This window comes from Lissotriton vulgaris, chromosome 9 (assembly GCF_964263255.1).
Source record: "Lissotriton vulgaris chromosome 9, aLisVul1.2, whole genome shotgun sequence".
NCBI classification, from domain to species: domain Eukaryota; kingdom Metazoa; phylum Chordata; class Amphibia; order Caudata; family Salamandridae; genus Lissotriton; species Lissotriton vulgaris.
Window position 1 is genome coordinate 757,269,813 of NC_141697.1, and position 17,199 is coordinate 757,287,011.

Here is a 17,199-nt window from a genome sequence, read left to right on the forward strand (position 1 = left end):
ACTTCAGATCTTGTGCGCTGGGAGGCTTTGAAAAGTACCTTAAGGGGGGCGTGCATCAAAATCCGTTCAGCAATGAACAGAGATTGCAATGCAAAATTAGAAGCGTTGGAAACAGAGATAGCTAATCTAGAAAATAGACACCTATTGACAAGGGACCGGGAGAAACTTAATACCATGACTAATAGAAAATACGAATATAACAAGCTGGTGAGCGAAAGGGCGGGAGTGTGGCTGGACAGAAGGCGGAAATTTAAGCTATGCAAATCTAACAAGGCTGGTAAAAAGCTTGGCTGCATACCTAAAATTCAAAGTGCAGAAAAATTCTATTAATGTCATAAAGGACTCTACGGCAGTAAGCCACTCTGACCCCCAAAAAATAACTGAGGTCTTTAAAGACTTTTATGAGGGCCTGTATGCTACAGATGAATTGGTTGATGAGGATAAAATTCAAGGGTATTTGCAGGAGTGTGATCTACCAAAGCTAAGGCCGGAAGAACAACACAGCCTTAATGAACCGATCTCAATTAGTGAGGTGGAGATAGCCATCAGAAGGTTGAAATGTGGGAAGGCACCTGGCCCTGATGGCTTTACGGCTACATTTTACAAAAGTTTTGCAACAGATCTAGTTGAACCTCTTCTACACCTTTTCCACGAATTCACGGAGTCAGGGGAAGTAAGGGGCACACTGGCAGAGGCGACTATCGAAGTTCTACCAAAGGATGCCAAAGATCCATCGTTACCAAAAAATGATAGGCCGATTTCCCTGATTAACTTAGATTGTAAATTGTTAGCCATGATTTTATCAGCCCGATTACAAAAAGTTCTCCCTACCCTCGTACACCCATCTCAAGCGGGTTTCTTAAAACACAGACTGTCTAGCGATAACACCAGAGTATTAGCCCACGCCTTAGAAAAAGCAAAACTTTTGAATACCCCCACGGTAGCAATCACATTAGACGCTGAAAAAGCCTTCGACAAGGTAGATTAGACCTTCCTTGAGGCAGTTTTACACAAATTCAATCTAGGGACGACATTCACTAAACTTGTAATGGCTCTGTATGCCGGACCTACAGCTAGGGTTAGAGCGGGTGGCTCCTTTTCTTCATCCTTCTGCTTGAAACAGGGAACAAGGCAAGGATGTCCACTATCACCATCTCTGTTTTTACTAGCGATAGAACCTTTTCTATACCATATCCGGAATAATGAGGCCATTGCTGGTGTTCCATTTGATGACTGTACTGTGAAATTAACTGCATACGCCGATGATGTGCTCATTTTGACGGAGAAAGCTGATGAGGCTATCCCGGCTTTAATGGACACAATTGACGAGTATTCTAAAGTATCAGGGTACAAGCTGAATAAGGACAAAACAGAAGTCAAGCTGCTAAATAACATCGGGAGTAAATAAATACTTGGTTCATCTGGCCTCACCTGGCAGCCAAAAGCTTTTAAATATCTGGGCTTAGATTTTGAGAAAGACTTAATAACAACCCTGAAGGTGAATGAGGACCTAACATTAAAAAAGATCTCTGTGTTATTAGATAGCTGGTCGCCCAAGTTTTTGTCCTGGTGGGGTAGGGCTGAGACCCTTAAAATGATGTGCACGCCTCTGGTTAATTACCTGGCTTGCATGCTCCCAATGACTTTTTCGGACGAATTCATCAAAAAAGTGGATAGGTTGTTTGGAGAGTTTCTGTGGCGAGGTAAAAATGCCAGGATATCATTGAAAAAGTTGCAACTGGCAAAAGAAAAGGGCGGCCTGAGCCTGCCCTCGTTCAGGAACTACCAGACGGCTTTCCTTTGTAAGCAGGGGGCTCTTTGGCTAGTTGGTTCTACATCCTATACTCCAGTATGGCAATCTATTGAGCGATCATTGATGGCGCATGCACCCCTCTTGGCTCTCCTCAGCATGGATTTGACCCATTTACCTCACTCCAAATACATCCTACTAAACACCAGAAGGACACTTCTCAGGCTTGACCAGTCCCATAAAACTTATTTGGTGATTAAAAAATCTACCCTACTCTCGTTATGGCATAACCCTATGTTTCGGATAGAGGGGAAAACCCTTTATTTGGAGTTGTGGGCTAAACGTGGTATCCATATGGTGAATGACCTTTATGAAAACGGTAAGCCCATACCTTTTTCGACACTGCAAGAGAAATTTAATTTGCCACCCATAGAATTCTATCAATTCTTGAAACTGAAAGCAGCTATCTCTAAACGTGCCCTCACTACATATTTACCATGGCTATTGACACGTCTCCGGCTACTGTACCATGCTGACCATTTTGTATCCAGAATATATAAATTGCTCCTCCCCCTGCCCAAGAAACCACATAAGTTAACAGAAGCAAGTGGGAGTCAGAACCTAACTCGACAGGTATATCATTAGATTGGGAGGTAATACACAACACTGCATTATCAAATAAGGTATCCCCGATTCTATGTCAACCGAAATACATGTTGCTGAACAGAGTGTTCTGGACCCCTCAGAAGCTGTTTAAATGTAATCTGAAAGATACGCCTAATTACTGGAACTGCCAGGCAGCACCTGGAGACCTGGCGCACATGCTTTTTGATTGTTCCCTATTAAGATCATTTTGGAGAAAAATATTTGCTTATATTCAACAAGTGTTTGGAATAACACCCGTTCAAGAATTTGTATATGTCATTTTGGGTCCTCTAGAAGCACAATTACCGGACATACATGACGGACAACTGCTAGATATCATGTTGACATTGGCGTGCAAGGTCATTCTCTGTAAATGGAAACATTTTGCTGAAGTCAACTTTAAAATATATCTGGAATGGCTTTCTTCTTGAGAGGGGCAGACAATTCGGCACTACAGTCAGCCACATGGAAGCCTTCTAACAAAAAATTGTGGTCCTCCTTGGATGCGTCATCCTCCCACTTTGAGCCTCTATGATACAAGCTTCAACAGACTGTCTGTCACTATAGAATTCAGTATCTCTGTTTGGCCCCATGGTTCCCACGTTTAAATGATTTCCATGCTTGAATGCTTTACTGTGTACCTACTGTCACCCACAATGAGACCCATGCTTCTGTAAACTGGTTGCTACTGATATATTGATACATCTGTCCTTTTTCTCTTATTCCTCCTTTCCTCTTTACTTTCCCTATTTTTTCCTGTTCCTTTGATTATTGTAACCGTCATTGTGCCAATACTGCATCAATCTATGTATTGCAGGATTTATTGTACTGTCTTTGCTTTTGTTTTCTCCAATCTTCAATAAAAAAGATTTGAATTAAAAAAAAAAAAAAAAATGTTTTTGCTCCTAAAAGGGATTTGTACTCCTAAATGTGTTTCCACAAGCCAGCTAAATTTGCACTCTGTGTATTTTTGCACCCATAAGATTTAGATTCAAAAGATGATAGTGCACCCTGCATCATTTACACAGAGAGTGAATGTACTCATAAATGTGATGCTGCAAATTTGTGTTTATAAAAGTTTTGCAAACCTATGCTATTGTTGCACCAATTATGCTTTTTCACGTGAATGAGCTGCAATCCTATCACGTTAATGCACATGATTACCCTCATGTGAAAATTTCTACGGCAGTTTCTGTCTTTTTTGAACAATTTTGCACCTTCATTTCATATTACACTATTGCCACACTACTAGGATAACCAGATCGTGCGACCCAAAAACCGGGACATTTCGCAAAAATAGAGGATGGACTACAAATTCACAACAATAAAATGGCAAAGAAAGACAGCCCTCATTCCCATAGACCCACACAGAAGAGGCACTAAGAAAATAATTAAAATGTAATTTTTAAAACCAGCATCATACCTGTTAATTAAATTGCTTAATCAGAACAGCTGCTTACTAGCCATGCTGTGGAACACCTAAAAAAATGAGCCCCACACTGTTTTCAGTTTACCCTCTCAAAAAACCGGGACATGAGGAACTTTTATCGCAATCCGCCTGAACAACTGTTGAAAAACCGGGACCATCCGGGCAAATCCGGGACGCCTGGTCACCCTAGTGTCACACTACTCCTGTTTATTTTGTACCAAATGTGATTTTGCACCTCATTGAATGGGTGTAACATAGGCCCGAAGCCCCTGTGGTGAGGGGAAGAACCCAAGCTCCAGAGTGCTCCTCTCAGCCCAGCATCCAGAGCCCCTGATTGAGTTGGTGGGGGCCCTCCACGTACCTTGCAGGGGGTCCCCCTCAAGTTTCGTTACGCCACTGGGGGGCGGGGGGTGTGGACAGGGGTGCCGTGGCCCGCACGCTAGCCCTGCTGCCGGCGGTGGCGCTTATGCCACCGCAGCCCTGCTGGTGGCTGATCGGCTAGAACGCCGAGTAGGCGAGGCGGTCTCTTGCGCAGGTAGGCCTCCACACGCCGCCACGCAGGTGAATCAAAATCTGGGTCACGGATCTCTCTGCAGCTGCCCAGGACAACGTCACAGTTCTGTCATCACCCAAAGTGAAATGCGCTGTGCAGGGAGGCATAATTTAGCCGGATAAAGGGGTGAAAGGAGTAGCTCCGCAAGACAGCGTCGGTCGACAGTCTGTGCGAGCCACACCCCATCAGAGATATTGGTCTCATAGCAACAAGACTTATGTTGTAATCTATGACGTTTCAATTCTATTTTTTGAGTAACAATTCCATGTTATTCAATGTTTGTGTAACGTCATTAGACTACTTAGAAGGTAGAACACGTTTACCATTCCTTCACTGGCTGCATGTATTTATGTATGCAGTGCTATATGCTTTTTGAGGTTCATGTGTGATTGCATGGTGTCACCAGGCAAGGTCTCAAAGCATAATAACTCTTGGCATCTATGTAGCAGAGTTAAGAACATATTGCAGGTGATTTGGTTTCTTTCGATATTTGTAAGTGTTGTTTGCAAGAAACATTCAGCTTTGTGATTAAACAACGCTTTGAAAGTGTTGTTTGAACGTACTGTGTTGAAAATGAAAGACTCATGAGTATCCCCTGGGGACTTGCCTTCCGTATTATTGAAGCAGCAAGTCGCATCATATTTTAATGTAATGCCCGCATCCCTGCAAAGCCTAGTGATTAGCACGCAAATGCACTTGGCAGGACTCCGGAAGACTGCAACTAAGAGAAAGCGAAGCTGAGCATGTGCACAGGCATTGCTCCCTTTGCCCTGATTGGTGGCACTGTTCCCTACAGAGTGGGCCAGACGTCCTCTCAGCGTGCTGATCTTTGTTACAGGTGGGTGGATAAGAGCCCAGTGGAGAGCTTTCCACCTACCCATTCCTGTTGGTCAGTCACCCGGCCTCAAACCAAGGAGCTCCCTGGCTAGAAAATGTAAACAGTTTCAACTCATACTATTGCGATGCTGCAGAGCACAGGAGTCTAGCTCCTTTTCTAAACACATTAACTATATTGGGTTTTACACAGGAACAGCAGAGACATGCAGCAGGAAGCATGTGAACAGCTACTGATGGAGCAAGGACCCGTGAATATGAGGCTTGCTCGGATGTGATCCTCTCACATAATCTCGTAATAAAGTATTAATAATGTTTGTAATACTAATTTTACACAACATTTCACATTTTTACAGAAGAGGGGGAAGCTTGCCTATGTGTTTTACTAACAAGTAAACCAAGTGCAATTAGGTTTGGCTGCTAACGCGAGAAAATTAACTGTGCATGGCTGCTTGAGAACTCATATGCTAAGCATCTGCTTTGCTGAAATTAAACTGTGTTACAAACTAAATGCTAATGCATTAATAGTCTTTATAAGTAAATGGAAGTAGAGTAGAGATAGGTGGAATACAGTGAAATCATTTTATTTGAATCTAATATCTTGTCTTTTTGACCTCTTTGTTAGTTCGTATTTGGGCCTCCGTGAATTGCAAGTGTCTGAAAACCACGTGAGATGGGGGCATGCGCTGTAGAGACAACTCCAGAGCAATGAGTTCAAGTCTTGAGACTCGGCCAAGGACACTCTTTCTACATGTCCTGGGAACCAGCTGAACATCCTGAAGACTCAATGGACAACTGTGAAAATGATATACATTGTTGTTGATACATTATGAACATTGGTGGGAAACAAAGATTGGTAGAAACAAATTAATGGGCGGGAACATAAGACAATGCTCTTAAGAAAAAAGTATAAAATTTAGCATTGTGTGATGATCATCCCCTCAACTTATCCAATCAGAAATTTAGAATTTCATAAGGTTGAAACATTTGGGGGTGGAACATGCCTTTAAGAAAGTATAATTGGGGTAGTTAGTTACCTTAGAAAGGTTGGTCATGCCCAGAATGCTGAAAGACAGAAATGCTGAGCGAATGCTGATTAAATACCTGATAACGCAGACGTAGAATTTTACCAGTAAATTAGAATCTTGATAAGATTTGTGGAAGAATCGAGGAGGTAATAGAATTAGTAGAAGATTGTGGAAGAATCGAGGAGGTAGTAGGTTTCAGAAGAAGGTTGCGGATGATCCAAAGAAGAAGTTAGCATCATAGAGGGGTGAGACGCAGGCATCGAATCCAGTAGAGGTCATTTGTCCTGTCCTATCCTGTCCTGAAGAATCTCTCACCTGAATTCTTTATGGGGCCCTTAACACTTGGTTAGTGAGGTCTGATTTTCGCACCATCCTAGGTAAATATAAATCTGTGTATTGTGTCCATGTGCTTTCTCTCTCTGCCCTCTTCTCCTGGGGCACTTGTTATTGTGAATTTTTAGTACTTGGATAGACAGATTCTACTTCCTCTGAAAGATGGAGTTCACACTGTAAATTGTTTTGCTCTTTATGATTAATTTAGATAAACATTAAAACATTTCCTGAGTATCTGGTTATTTATTAAGAAATCAGGTAAATTAGACCAAGTCATTGGTCATCAAATTTAATCAACTAAAATAGATCCATGTGTAAAGAAAGGGCGTGGTCGTTAAATAAAGATTTTTTGCCAGATAAGCAAAGGACGTATGAAGTTAGCCCTATAAATTGATCCTCAGCGTTGCTCACTGGCCTATATTTATGTGAGTGTATTTTTGGGCCCAAATTAGTATTTAGTGGTAGATGTCCTCAGGTTGGTGGCCCGCTGGATCACTACCAAGGTGTGGTAACTAGGTACAGTTCCGAATTTCTTTTATTACTATGCTTACTCTAGGTTCTATAACCAAGCTTCCTTGCTTCAACAGTGCTCTACCTTTTTGCTGTGTATCTTTGTAATTACTGGTCAGTCTTTGTTATATGCATGATTCCGAGTACTAAAATGAGGATTCTTGTCAGTTGGGATCCAGCCTTCGTTGTGTGTGGATGCTTGGAATAAAGTCTGCACTAAAATGAACTTTCTGCCTCGAGTGTATTACTTGCCTACGATACAAAGACACTCAAGTCAGGTCAAGTCAAAACCACTTTATTCAATTAATTAAAATCATAAAAGTATGCTAGACATTTATAAAACTATTTAAAACATGTTTAAAAGTCAATGAATACAATTTCAGTCATAATGACAATTAAAAACCGTTATAAAAAAATAATTACACAAATTCATTTCCATTTGAGCCCAACAATCCATCATTTAAATACACGATACAAAAATTGTTAGCTTCCAGCATTTAAAAGTCCAATCTTGATCTCCTAATTCTTACAGATGCGGCCAAAAAATTGGCGATACAGTACATGATTACAGGGGCTTCCATCATTTGCAAAAATAGCAATGCGGGCTTATACTGTGTAAATCTCATCTCTTTCAGTATTGGTTTTACAAATCGGTTCCGGGGTTCAGAATACAAAGGGCAGAAAAACAGAAAGTGCGCAGTGTCCTGAGCGGAGTGGTCATCACATTTACATGGAGTCAAATCCTCAGACCTGCACCAACCTTTCTCATCCAGAGAACCATATGGATTTGATTGAAACGGAATTTTGTCAGCAGCCATCTATGGAAAAAATTTGTCACCACTGACAAATAAGGAGCCAACTCAATGGATGTGGTTACCATTACATGTGCCCTCACAGAGGGTTTACCTAGCTCAACCGCTTCACGCTCGGCAACACATAGCCTAGTGAAATTAGTCTTCACCCACACAAGATCTGCTTTACACAGGGATTCTGGTCGAACAAAAATCTCAGGGCGTCCTAGCTTCACAGCCAAAGACTCTGCATAGGACAACCACTGACTATCCCTCATATGGTCTAGTTTAAAACAATCTTTTATGATCTTATGGTTAAGGCTAAGGTTCGGATTTAACCAGAGCTTAATCCATAACAGGATCGGAGCTAGTTTTATCATGTCTGTGATGTATCCTAGCCCTAGCTCAAGGTGTAGGGAGTAAGTTGCTGTTGACTGTGGTAGGCCCAGCAATGACCGCAAGAATTTGTTTTCCTCCGTTTGGATGCGGTCTGGTTTTGCAAAACCCCAGATTGCAGCCCCATATCTTGCGATAGAGACTGTCTTGGCTTTGTATATAGCCAAGATCGCCTCTGTGGGTTTCCCCCCTAATCTTTTAGCGAACCCCAGAACTGCGGAGGCTGAACTTCTCACCGCATTCGCTTTGGATGTTAGCTGTGGTTTCCAAGTACCTCTATGATCGAATACTACACCCAAGTAGGTGAAAACCTTTATGCTAGAGATAACCTCGCTGCCACAAAAAAGGTTTTATCTTTACTTTTAGAGCAACCTACTGACATTGTGTGGGATTTGCCGCTATTGATCACCAGATCTAGACTGGACATAAAAGTTCCAAAAGAATCAAGCAGCTTTTGCAGGGCGATCGGGGTCCTGGCTATCAGCACCGCATCATCGGCATAGAGGAGCACCGGGATTGGTGTACCCCCCATGCACGGTATATCCTGAGTGACAGATGTTAGATTAGCCTCCAATGAATTCACGTATAACGTGAATAACATGGGGGCCAAGATACAGCCTTGGCGCACCCCTCTGCTGGATCTAAAACTCGCTGTACATTTCCCCTCTGTTGTCATCCTAATGGAGGCATTCAGATCTTTATGCAACTCCGCTAGGAAATGCACCAAGGAGCAGTCAAGGTCCATCTTCAGGAGCATAGTCCACAGCCTTGATCTATTGACTAGATCGAAGGCTGTGGATAGGTCCATGAAGCCTAGGAATATGGATCCCCTTTTTGCCCTCGTGTACTTGGTTATTATGAGGTAAAGATTGAGGCATTGGTCCTCCGTGCACCTACCAGTTCTAAAACCATATTGTACGTCTGTCAGAATGTTATTCCCTTTGGCCCAAGATGTTATTCTGGCCAGGACAACCTTCCCTAGGATTTTAATAGAGGAGTCCAACAATGATATGGGCCTATAACATCTTGGGTCTCCCCTCTGACCTTTTTTAAACACTGGGATTATAGAAGCTCTGGACCAAGATTTAGGAAATCACACAATGGCTGAGGCATTAAAAACTTTAGCTAAAATATCAGCCCAATACAAAGGATTTGCCTTAAACATATCAGCGGGAACCCCATCAGGGCCCGGGGCCTTTCGACCCGCAGTACCCTCAATTGCTTTAATAACCTCAACTGTATCAAATCTAAGAGACGCCAAGGGGGTTTTGGACACGGGGACTTCAAAAGATTCCTGCTCCATGTTGCTACCATAGATTTTTTCAAAATGGCTAAGCCAATCTTCCTCAGAGATGTTAAGTTCCAACACCGCGTTTTGGTCACGAGAGAAAAATGGGGTATTAATAATTGACCAAAACTTTGCACTGTTTTTAAGGTAGCTTTGTCCATGAGCTCGGCCCAAGCTTCACTCTTTAGTTCATTTTTACGTGCTTTAATTGCCCTCGGACGAGCATTAAGTGCTTTTTTAAGGAGGTTATGGGCTTTACTGCATTTATTATCAAACCAGCCCATTACCGGTCTATTTTTAACTCCCTGGCCTTTAGCTGTTAAATTCATGGCCACTATCCGACAGATACCTTCAAAGGAAGTTAAAACCTCCTCACCCTTAGAGAGGGGATTGACACAAATATTTTAATCTTCTGCAGCCATTGATGTTAAATTTAGAAAAAAATCATCAGGAACTACCTGTCCCCATTTGATCCTTCTCCCCTGATCTTTAGCTTTGACTGGCATTACAGCCTGTGGAGTAACAGAAGAATTTAGGAGCGAAAAACCATTAGCTAACTCCATACCCACGGGATTGTGATCACTCAACGGCATGGATAAAGCATTATAAAAAATCACATATTTAAGAAGACCTAATGATAGAAAAATGAAATCAATTATCGATTCACAGTCCCTTCCAGTATATGTGGCAACTCGTGAACTTTTATCATAGAACTGTGCCTCATACAGATCATTACTAGTTAGTAGGTTTTCAAGGACCTGCCCCTTCTGGCTATGTTCGAAGTGCGGGGGGAAATACTGTTAGGCCCGTCTGAATCGATTAGGTCACAATTAGAACATAAATGTACATTAAAATCACCCATCTGAATAAAATGACAATAAGTGGTTTGCTTTTCCTTATAGGCAGTTAAGAAATCTGTTAGCCACACTAAATGCACATTAGCAGGGTAGTCATTTGGTGAATTATAACAGTTTACAAAAAGTATTTTGCAACCCTCAGCCAAGGTTACCTCTATAGCAAGGAAATTATGTGTGGTGCAGTCAACCTTTATAATTTTACCCTTTACATTCACCGAGACCAACATCAGGAGACCCCCTCTATTCCATCCTGCTGGCGAGTGCAAAGCAGGTACGAAAAATGAAGTAAAGCCATCCAGCCAAAAATCGCATTCCGCGTCCCAAGTCTCTTGTATGGCGACAATGTCATATAGCTTTACAAAGTTCAACCAGTTGGGGTCTCCTCTCTTGGACCGTAGACCGGCAATATTCCAGCTTAACAACCTTACCTTATCCCTGTTGTCAGGTGTACCCAATACCGGTTTATATCCATCGTAGGGAGAAGAAGGTACAGCAGCCATAGGGGCAAAGTCCACTATAACTTCGTCAACCATACCCTCTCCAGCCCCCCGTCAATCGCACATCTTGAGTCCTGAGAGTGCGTCAAACCTATTATGTGTTGCAATCTGAGGTCCAAATCTAAAGAAATTCTCCCTACCTAATCCCTGACTTTGACAAGTGGACTGTGGCCCGAATGGTGTAAAGGGACTCAATCCTCGACTAGGGGTGGGAGCTCCTGTAAGGTGATTATAAAAATATCCCAAAGGGCGCACAGAGATGCTGTTGTCATCATTCGTCATTGAGGCTGCCCTTAGCAAGACTGTGGCCACATGTTGTGGATATTTAAAATTTACTATCACGCAATCCCCTCTACAGGTTTTGCGTGTGGGACCAATCCAATTTGCCCTCCTTGTTGTGATAATTTCTACTGCATATTTTGTAGGAAAACCACAATTTGAGCTCAGCCAAGAAACAACTTTATTTTTGAGGGAATCATGTGATTCCTCGGGTGACTCAGCCGCAAGCGTGTTTTGAGGTGGGAGATTTGTCAATACAATAACATAGGGGGCACAAGCCGGGGGTAAATTGATAAAGTTGCTTCTCCTACTTAGGCCGGCAATCGGATCTTTAACAGGCCCTGGCTTTGGGTGTACCACTGACCTACCTGATGGAAGAGGGGGTGAAGCTGAAGGAGCGAGGGAATCTTGGTCAAGTCTGATCAACTGTTGTGAAGCATGAGTTTGATCATCCACATTGGCTACCTTCTTCCTACCAATCTCTGGGTGATCTATTCTAGTTGAGGGAGGCGGGGGGTTAACCTTATCTATGTGGGCTAGCTGTTTCGCTAACAAACCTCCTAGTCTTTTTACCTCTGCGGTAACGGTATCCAGTTTGCTCACTAGAGGTTGGAGACATTCCGCAAGTTTAGATTCAAATTTGTCTTCTAGGGTACGAATTAACAAGCCAAACTGCTCTGGGCTCAGGGTTATATTTGCCTCGTTCTTACCCTCCAGGATCGCAGTTACCTCAGGGGAGGTGTGGGAGGTGTGGTTATCTGGCAAATGAGTATCTACCCTTCTTTTATGAGTATGCCTTCCCCCCCTTTTACTTTGCTGCTTCCTGCAGGATCTGACGAGTCTAGTGTTTTTTTGGGCAGGTACCACCTCTTCCTCTGAATCCGAGAGAGACTTGTCAAAAACTTCTATATCTGGAGCCCGGTGGATCAATGCTTCTACTGTATTGACTACCTCGGTCCCGTTATCAGTGACAATTTCAGTCTCAGGAGGAACCTCCAATGGGGAAGGACTCACTATGGATTGATCCTGATCTGATAGATTACCTCTACCCAAGGAAGCCCTTCTATCATTGTTGATCTTATTTACCATTTTTACTAGAAAGTTGTCAATGGGGCCCGCCCCCACAGTAGCATTGTCCTTTGGTCCCGACATGAGTACAGGTATACTTTAATGGGAGCTAACCTATTCACAAACTAAAGCCAATGTGGTCAACACCCAGAGTTATTAGCGCGGCAGTTACACATAGTCCTTCAGCCCTTCCAGTCACTTTACCGTGCATATGATGGTCGCCGATTAGTTTGCACAGGGTCTCTGGCCCAGCCCTGCCTCTTCCTGCCCCTGACGGCCACAAACGGCCCGCCCTTTGCTTCGCCCCGGGCGCTCCCACGGGCGCGACTCGTGGGGCGTGAGGCGTTCTGGGCTTTTCACGAGCCTCCTGGCGCAGCGCTGGCATCACTGACGCGCCACAACCTCCGGGGGACCTGGGGATTGTAGTCCCTACCCTCGCGGTACTGGCGCTCAAGCCTGCTCTCCCCGCAGTGCTCAGGTCTGTATCCGTGATGTTGCGTCGGCCGTTTCCCTCACGTCAGTGGCTCACAGCCGGTCAGCAATGCCCCCCTGAGGGTAAATATTGGTACTTTTAATGCTCTTTTACTGCTCCCTTCCACCGCTTCCTCCACCGTGGGGTTTCTCACACAGCCTGCCACCACCCGCGAGGGCCGCTTACTGCAGCTTACTGCTTCCTCTTGCTTCCTCTTGCCTCTTCAGGGGCTCTCTCGCTTGGCTCCTGTCGCTGTACTGATAGTGATTGCAACCGCTGCTGCTGCGAGGCCTTTGACTCTGCTGTAGGTAAGTATGGTGGTTCGAGGTTATTGAGCTCTCCCACCACCACACTGCTCTGCGCGGCTCCCCCGCTGCTTGCTGTTCTGCCGCTGTGGACTCGGAGCTTTTGGGGACCGTGGCTCCTGCTCGCGGCTCCTGCTGCTGGTGACTCGCCGGTAGGATTGGCACACAGAGCTCCTGCCACTGCACAACGCCACACTCGCGGCGGTTGGAGACACTCATGACCACAGTGCTGGCCCTCCATCTCTTACCATGCAGAGCAAGGGTGAGATGGATCATGATGAGCTGCAGATGCGCAACAGGGCTCAAAGGGCTACAGCCCCCCGTCGTGTGATTCAGCCCGCGCTGAGACAGCTTCCCGGGCACACACACAGACAGTTTTTGAGCTGCTCTGGGCTGGTGTCCATGATATCGAAGCCGCACCCAAGTACTTAACAGGTCTTTAAAAGACCATTTACTTGTTAACAAGGCATGCTGTTTTTAAACCTCTTCTTAGAGCCCTTGCATCTCCACTCTGCCTATTGCTGAAATAATTAGCCCCCCCTACCGAAATTTGGCTCTAGTTGCACCTCTGAATTGAGCTGTGTACTAGGAGTATCAAGGGGACATGGGTCGCCTTAAAGCTTTGCTTAACAAATGCTCAAAGCCTGAGCCGATTAATGCTTATTACTGCCTAGCACCATACAGTTGACATCAAAAGGACATCGCAATTTTCCAACATTTATACTTAAATAGATCAGACGGTCCATGTTTTTTATGTGTATTCCGTGACCTGTAGTCTTGTTTACCCATTATAAAATCAGGACCAGAGTGCAAAGCATAAACATAAGACTGGCTGAAGCATGGAATTGGGAAACTTCAGCCTCCTGATGCCTGGACTGCCTACATTCACAAGGCCAGACCATGTAAAGGCTCAAAGGCGGTCTAGAGTGTTATTTAAGGGTTGGGGTGACGGAAATGAAATCCCTTGAAACTTCCCAAAACATTTATGATCCAGAACGAAGGCTGGGCGCAGTAATTTTACGAACCCTACAGTTCACAGATCCTGGTAGGCTAGCCAGCTATTGTTAACTTTTTTTTTATTTCTGTAGAATGCATAAGAGAATCTGAAAAGTGTCACAATTTTTGTCCCTTTCCTGCAGAATTAAAAAAAATGTCAACCAGCCCTATCAGGATAATCAGGTTTGAGCATCTTGTGGCAGAAAGTATTATTTATACTTAAACAACAAACCTGCCATGCCAGAGTGAGTCAGAGTGTGTGAAACCCATTGTTAGAAATTGGGTTTTTGGTTGGCTATTGTATGCACCTAAGCCAGACAAAACCCATCACCCTAGTCAGGGTAAGGGAGTTACACACCCAAGATAACCCCTAATCACCCCTTTTGTAGCTTGGCTTGGCAGTCAGTCTTATCCCAGTAGCAGTGTGTAAAGTGCTTGCGCACAACATACACACACACAACCCTGTGACACAATGAATACACCACAGAAGAGACTCTGCACAGTAGAATATAAAAGTATCTTATATATTTTATTTAAAACAAACAGACCACAATCACATAAACCATAAATCACATTGTCACTAGGCAACTGTCATAACATCATAGATAGTGCAATTAAGTAAATACTCATAGGTTGCACACGTCATAAAAACATCATGAAAACAACACCCTACACCAGTGGTTCCCAAACTTTTGACTCCTGAGGACCCCTATTGAGTCACTATTGGAAGCCAAGGACCCCCAAACAATTTGTATGATTTAAATTCAAACATTAAAAAAGTAGTTTGAAAAAAGTAAACACACGCTTGTGCACACCAAACAAATACTCGAATCACTAAATATTTTTATATTTTATATAGAAAGAATTAGCAAAATCGAAATCTTTTAATGGGATGGTTAGTGCTGCATCTCAGCAACTAATTTTTCAGTATTTGGTTCTATTTCGCAGTATGAGGCTCCTGCCAGGGCCAGACTGGAAACCCAAAACCACCCTGGCAAATGTTGTCAGACCAGTCCCAGTACTAAGTGCAGTGAGTGAGCCTGGCCACTACAAAGCAAACTTTGGGGGGCTCTCCCACCAAGGAAATTTGTGAAAAATTGTGCATTCTGCAGCACATTTGTCATTATATATTGAATTTGCTTTTAAAGCATAGTAAATGATGACCTTACTATGCACCAATACAACAATCTTGTCGGGGCTCTTTTATGAATCCTTCGCTATCACTCTCCAACTTTGCCTCTCTTCTCTCAATAGCCTCTCTGTCACATGTTTTTCATTTGTTTTATAGCATCTCTCATACAAGTGTAGGGTGTCTGAGCACTTTACATCACACACATACAGAGACAATGAATCGTACGTGTGTAAAACGGTGTATAGAAAATGTTAGGTTATATTAGGCAAAGGGGACTTCAAGGTGTAGGATTCACATGTCATCCATACTGGTGAGCATTTTATAAGAGTGATTGGTCTGGAGAAGCACAAAATCTTGACACAGAATGTAACATAGGTTAGCTTTGACTTTAATTATAACAGTTTAATTCTACCCAAACAAACCTTTTTGGCAAAATGAGGATGATGAAAGTCTGGGAAAAAAGAAGTATGCATGCAGCTGTTTGATGGCAGGTCATAGCTTCAGGTGCTAGATTATGATTGTAACTCCTAAACTGCACAATAACAAAAGAAACTCTGTGACAAAAGCAGTAACCCACTGAGCTATGCACATAAACTACTGTTTTTTTAATGCATGGTACACATTCTTTGCAGCAGGCATTTTAACCCTCTGTGCTGCCTTAGATGAGTCAAACCTGCTAGCTACTGAACAAAACTTGCATCTCTCTCCAGCAGGTACATTAATCACTAGATGTTATCTTGACAGTTTAATAGTTGCCCGAAAACGACAGATTATTCAAGGAACTTTGAAGTGCTTTTAAAACTGTTGCTGCGGACCACCTGGGAATGTGTCACGGACCCCTGGGGGTCCACGGACCACAGTTTGGGAAACACTGCCCTACACCATCACTGTACAGATGATGCAGGTCCTGAAATAGTACACATTATTCTAACATTGCAGGTATAAAACGACATACATACATATATCAGGGCATGAAATGCAGCTGTTAGGTTAGGCACAGAAAAACACAAGAATCACTGTTTCCACAGGAATTACTACATACCCCAAAACGCCTTTGTCATAGAGATACAGCACGCCTGCTCTTCTGTTGTGAGTTATGCAGTAAATACAACCCCCAACATAGTGCACCGGAGCACCTGGGCTCTTATTAGAGGTTGCACAGTATTTCCAGAAAGATTTCCTGAGATGTTGCCGGTTTCCACTCAGGGGCCTCTGTTGAGGACTCTCCCCATATTTCCGCCAGGCCCTGAGGTATGTTACAGCGGGGTGGGGGGCGGGCACACACACACCGCCATCCCACCACAGTACGTGGGGAGACAGTGCCAGGTCCCTCCGCTTCACATGGTGACAGGCAGCAGCCCACATTCGTGCGGTGCAGCTGCAGATCAAGCCCCCACCACGTATGATATCGGCAGTTGCCTGCTTTCGCACAGTGCAACTGCAAAACAAGCCTGTCTTCACCAGGGGATGATCCGTTTGGCACTGCTCGCTTGCTCAGCTTCTGTGAGACCCGGAGATGCTCGATCTCCTTGGCGGTTGGGTCCCGCCCACGGGTGGCATCTGCGTTGCTCGACAACACTGGAACTCCGGGCGGGGGTCCCTCCTCGTTGGCGCCACTAGCTGCCACACGTGTTGGCTGCCAGGAACAGTTTGAGAACCCTCTTCCACACCAAGGTTTCCCCTTCTGCTTCCCCAAACACAAGGAATAGTGCAGCGCTCCTCACACGCTGATTTCCTTTGTCAAGAACGCTCGCTACTGCTCCTCTGTAGGACCGATCAAAAGGCCAAATGAAGCGCTGACTAAGTGCTATGTTGAAAGCAGCCAGTGCTAAAGTGCCTCTGCTCTCCCTTTAAACATCTTTGAATTGTATATTACAGATTGGTATATTTAACTTAGATATAGGGCTCTAATATATGGTACAACAGGAATACAGGACATGTAATTTAAATGTAACTAGTGGACTGTGGCACCTATTGTGCCATCCACCACAGGGCAATATAAAATATGGCTTCACGCCTGCCAGTATAGTCTGAAT